Here is a 6,540-nt window from a genome sequence, read left to right as displayed (position 1 = left end):
ATACCCAGCAAAACTGTATATCACCACAAATAGAGAAGACAAGATATTTCATGACAAGACCAAACTTAAATATCTATCCACAAATCCAGCCCTACAGAAGATACTAGAAAGAAAACTCCAACCTAAGGAGGATAACTACACCCAAGAAAACACACGGAAAATAATTCCACACCAGCAAGACCAAAAGAAGGTAAGCAAACACACACACACACACACACACACACACACACACACACACACACACAATACCAACATCATCAAATCATCAAAATAACAAGACAACAATTATTTGTCATTAATATTGCTCAACATCAATGGACTCAATTCTCTAATAAAAAGACACAGGCTAACAGAATGAGCACAAACACAGGATCCATCTGCTGCTGCATATGAGAAACACACCTCAGCAACAAAGATAAACATTACTTCAGAGTAAAGGGCTGGAAAAAGATTTTCCAGCAAATGAACCCAAGAGACAAGGTGGTGTAGCCATTCAAGTACCCAACAAAACAGATTTTCAAAATTAATCAAAGACATGAAGAAGGACACTTCATACTCATCAAAGGAAAATTCCACCAAAATGACATCTCAATTCTGAATGTCTATGCCACAAATGCACCAGCACCCACATTTGTTAAAGAAACATTACTAAAGCTCAAATCACACATCAAAACCCACACTTTAATAGTGGAAGACTTCAAACTCCCTACTCTCACTAATTGATAGGATGCTCAGTTAGAAACTAAAGAGAGAAATAAAGGAAATAACAAATATGACTCAAATCAACCTAACAGATACCTTCAGTATCTTTCACTCAAACGTCCAAACACAAAATAATATACCTTTTTCTCAGCACCTCATGAATCCTTCCATAAAACTGAACATATACTTGGTCACAAAGCAAATATCAACAGATACAGGAAAATTGAAATAACCCCCAGGATCTTATCACAGCTCCATTGGTTAAAGCTGGACTTCAACAACAACAGAAACAATGTAAAAATCTATAAACTTATGGCAACTGAACAACTCTCTACTCAATGACCACTGAGTCAAGGAGAAAATAAAGGAATTAAAGACTTCCTAGAATTCAATCAAAAATGAATGTACAGCATACCCCAACTTATGGGCACAATGAAAACAGCGCTAAGAGGAAAGTTTATAGCACTCAATACCTTCATAATAAATGGGAAAGACTCATACTAGGAACTTAATCGCACACCTTGAACCTCCAGAACAAAGACAAGCAGACATACCCAAGGGGAGTAGTCAGCAGGAACTAAGTCAAGCTCAGGGCTGAAATCAGTACATTAGAAACAAAGAGAATGATAATCAATGAAGCCATGAAACCAAGAGCTGGTTCTTTGAGGAAACCAACAAGATAGAAAAACCCTTACTTAGCCAAAGTAACTAGTGGGCAAAGAGAATAGCCAAATTAATAAAATCAGAAGTAAAAAGGGAGACATAACAACAACAAAAAAAAAAAAAAAAAAGAAAGAAAAAAGAAAAGAAAACCACCAAGGAAATCCAAATGATCGCTAGGTCTTTCTTCAAAAGCATTTAATCCTCAAAGTTAGAAAGAAATGGGCAATCTTACAGATAGATACCACTTACCAAAGTTAAATCAAGGTCAGATAAACAAAATAAATAGACCTATAGCCCCTAATGACTTTCAAAGAGGTAATAACAATACTCTTCAAACTATTCCACGAAATAGAAACACTGCCAAACTCATTGTATGAGGTCATAGTTGCCCTGATACCTAAAGCACACAAAGACTCATAAAAGAAAAAGAATTTCAGACCAATTTTCCTTATGAACATTGATGCTAAAATACTCAATAAGAAACACTCTCAAGACAAATCCATGAAGACATTAAAATGTCATCCACCATGATCAAGTAAGATTCATCGCAGAGAGGAAGGTGTGGCTCAACATATGGAAACCCATCAACATAATCCACCATATAAACAAACTGAAAGAAAACACAAAATGTGATCATCTCATTAGGTGCTGAAAAAGCCTTTTGACAAAATCCAACATCCCTTCATCATAAAGTCTTGGAGACATTATGGGTACAGGGCACATACCTAAACACTATAAAGGTAATATACAGCAAACCAATAGTTAACATCAAATTAAATGGAGAGAGACTCAAAGCTACCTCATAAAAAATCAAGGACAAGACAAGGCTTTCCACTCCTTCCATATCTATTCAATATTGTTCTCAAAGTCTTAGGCAATAAGACAACTAAAGGAGACTGAGGGATTACAAGTTGGAAAAGAAGTCAAAGTATTGCTATTTGCAGATGATATGATAGTATACATAACTGACCCCAAAAATTGTACCAGGGAATTCCTACAGCTGATAAATACCTTCATCAAAGTGGCTGGATACAGAATGAACTAAACAAATCAGTAAGTATCTTTTATACAAATGATATATGTGGTTGAGAAAGAAAGTAAGGAAACAACAGCCTTCACAAATAATATAAAATATCTTAGTGTAACTCTAACCAAGCAAGGGAAAGACCAGTATGACAAGACTTCATGTCTCCAAAGAAAGAAACTGAAGATACCAAAAGATTAAAAGCTATCCCATGCTCATGAGTTACTAAAAGCTATCTACAGATTAAATGGAATTCCCATCATAGTCCAACACATTTCTTTATAGACCTTGAAAGAATATTCATCTTCATATGGAAAAACAAAATCCTAAGATAGATAAAACAATCCTATACAATAAAAGAACTTCTGGAGATATCACCACCTCTGGCTTCAAGCTGTACTATAGAGCAATAGTAATAAAAACTGTATGGTACTGGCATAAATATAAACAGGTTGATCAATGGAATCCACCCAAAGACTCAGGTGTTAATCCGCACACCTAGGACACTTGATTTTTGACAAAAAAAAAAAAAAAAAAAAAAAAAAAAGCCCAAAGCATACAGTGGGGGAAATTAGCATCTTCAACAAATGATGCTGGTCCAACTGGATGTCAGCATGTATGGTGCAAACAAATCCATAATCATCGTCCTGCACAAAACTCAAGTCCAAGGTGAGTCAAAGAACTCAACATAAAACCAAACACACTGAACTCAATAGAAAGGAAGTTAGGGAATAGTGTTGAACTCATTGCCACAGAAGACGACTTCCTGAATGGAACACCAACTGGGCAGACACAGAGCAACAATTATCAATGGGACATCACGAAACTGAACAGCTTCAGTAAGGTGATGGACACCATCAAAGGGACAAAATGTCAACCTACAGAATGGGGAAAGATTTTCACCAACCCCACACCTGACAGGGGGCTGATATGTAAATATATAAAGAACTTGAGAAACTAGATATCAACAAACCAAATAGTATATTTCAAAAATGGGGTATGGACATAAACAGAGAATTATCAACAGAGGGATCTCTAATAGCTAAGGAACACTTTTAAAATATTCATCATCTTAAGCCATCAGGGAAATGCAAGTCAAAAGACTCTGAGAGTCCATCTTAGACATGTCTGGATGGCTGAGATCAAAGACACAAGTGACAGCCCATGCAGGTGAGGATGTGGAGTGAGGGAAACTCTCCATTGATGGTGAAAGTGCAAACGTGTACAGCATCTCTGGAAATCAATGTGGAGATTTCTCAGAAAATTGGGATTCCATTTACCTCAAGACCCAGATAAACCACTTCTGGGCATGTACCTAGAGGATGCTCCCCCACCCCACAAAGACACTTGCTCAACTTCACTCATAGCAACTTTATCCATAATAACCAGAAACTGGAAACAACCTAGATGTCCATCAAGTAAAGAATGGATAAAGGAAATGTGTCACATCTGTACAACAGAATACTATCCAGCTATCAAAAACAAGGACATAATGAATCTTGCAGGCAACTGGATGAAACTTGAGAAAATCATCCTGAGCCAGAAAGAGTACTCACTTATAAGTCGATGCTATCCTTAAAGTAAAGGCTACCCATGCTACATTTCACAAATCCCCAAAGCATCAAGGAGGGCTCAAGGAGAAGGACACTTGGATATCACTGAGAAGGGGAAACAGAATAGACATTCTGGGTGGATGGGGAGAGTATATTGGACTAGACAGGGGTAGGGGTGAGGATAGGAACAGGAGGAATCAGGTGTGAGGAGTATGAAGGGAGAGAGGACTGGGAAAGACTCCTGGAATGTGGTGGGTCATCTCTGGGATGAGCTAGAAACATGTGCAGTGGAAACTCCCAGGAATCAATGAGGGCGATCTTAGCTAAGACTCCTAGCCATGGGGGATACAGAGCCTGGACCGGGCATCTCTAACCAGGCAAGACTTCCAGTGGAGGGATTGGGACAACAACTCAGCCACAAAAGCTTCAACCTACAGTTTATCCTGCCAACATGATGTGCTGGGGGTAAAAGTGCAGAAATTGTGGGAGTGGCCAACCAATGATTAGTCCAGCTTGAGACCCCAAGCCATGAGAGAGAACCATCTCTGATACTGCCTGGAGGGCCAGGACCCTGAGACTGGATAGCCTAGACCCACGCTAGAACTAAACATGAATGGTTAAAAAAAAAAAAGTCAATGATATTCTGCTATACTCACAAATGGGCATATAGCCCAGTTCTCATCAGAGAGACTTGAGGTAGCAATTGATGGAAACAGATGCAGAGACTCACACCCAAACATTAGGCAGGGCTTGGGGAATCTGAGGACGAGGGGAAGGAAAGATTATAGGAGCCAGGTGGCTCAAGGACACCACAAGAAAACCCACAGTGTCAGCTAACCTGAGTTCATAGGCGCTCAGAGAGACTTCAATCGGGAAGCCTGCATGGGACTGACCGAAGCCCTACACACATACATTATAGTTGTATAGTCTGCCCTTCTTGTGGAACTATTAACTGTGGGAACAGGCTCTGTTTCTGACACTACTGCCTGCTTATGGGTCCCTTCTCTCTCTCTCTCTCTCTCTCTCTCTCTCTCTCTCTCTCTCTCTCTCTCTCTCTCTCCCTCCCTCTCCCTCTCCCTCTCCCTCTCCTTTCCCTTCTCCCTCTCCCTCTCCCTCTCCCTCTCCCTCTCCCTCTCCCTCTCCTTTCTCTTCTCCCTCTCCCTCTCCTTCTCCCTCTCCCTCTCCCTCTCTCTCTCTCTCTCTCTCTCTCTCTCACACACACACACACACACACACACACACACACACACACGCACATACACACTGGGTTGCCTTGTGCAGCCTTCATAGAAGAGGAAGCACCTAGTCTTATTGCAACTTGAGGTGCTGTGGTTGGCTGATATTCATCAAGGCTGGCCCTTTTCTGAAGAAAAAGGAAGGAGGACTGGATGTGTGTGGAGGGAGAGGGAGTGGAGAGAGGAAGTGTGGGGAGGGAACTGGGAGGAGAGGAGGGCGGGGAAGCTGCGGTTGGGATGTAAAATAGATAAAACATTTTAAAAAGGAACTTTGATTCACCAAACGAACGCCTAAATGACAAAAGACAAGCTGTATGTGTGTTAGAATGGAAAGAGGCAGGTTAAAATTGTTACACGTTTATTTGAGCATTCAAGAATCAGCAGCCAGACTCAGGCCCTGCCCTTTAGGTGGCACAGTGCTGGAGAGCTTGTCCTTAGGACATGAGTGCAGGCCCCGCCCCTCACCTGGGCAAAGTGGGGGAGCTGGTGGCACAGGGGCAGAAGAGCTAAAGTGCTGCCCAGCTGAGCTACCAGCAGGCCCTGAATTGGCCCACCCCAACATCTAACCCACCTATGAACTGCCGGAACACGTGACAGGGGCCAGCCTTGCAGACCAAAGCTGCAGGATCTCCATGACACAGGACAGCAATGGGATATCTGAGAGGAGTCCCAGTGAGGACCCAGTATTGATAGTGTGGCAGAAGCCAGAGGCCTCACACTAGACCAATGACTCAATGCAGGGAACATTTCAAGTTAAGATGTGTGAATAGAAGAGTATAGTGTGGGGCAGACCATTACACACTGCAACTTCCAAGTTTCACTGCTTGAATTGAAAGTCCTTATGCTACTGAATGTTTGTAGGTATTCCTTCCCAGTCACCAGACGATGTCAGAAAAATCAAGGTCCTCTCTTGGAGTTTTTTGTTTGGCTAATAAAATAATATTAGAGCAGATTCAAACACAAGTTCTAGGCCTGCCTCTGCTTCCCAAGTGCTGGGATTAAAAGTGTGTACCACCCCCCAGCTTGTTTTAAAAAAACAAACAAACAAACAAAAAACAAAACAAAAAAAAACAATAAAAACAAAAAACAAAAACAACTCTAATAAAATTGTCCATTAATTCCAGGCAAGGAAAACATTTCTGATGATCACGTGTCCTGAGGAAAGTGATTCCCTAAGGAACACTTCAATATGTAGGTGTGCTTCTAAGGTTTTAGGCTGAGATTTGGATGTGTTGGACTCTGAGTTGCAATGGGTATCTTGCTATTATAGTCTATTCCTGGTACTATAAAACAGTGATTTTATTTGGATGATCTGTAAACAACAGAAATACATTGCCCTCATTTCTAAAGGCTGGAAGCCCAA

The sequence above is a fragment of the Mus musculus genome, chromosome 13 (assembly GCF_000001635.26).
Source record: "Mus musculus strain C57BL/6J chromosome 13, GRCm38.p6 C57BL/6J".
Lineage (NCBI taxonomy): Eukaryota > Metazoa > Chordata > Mammalia > Rodentia > Muridae > Mus > Mus musculus.
This window is presented reverse-complemented; position numbering follows the sequence as displayed.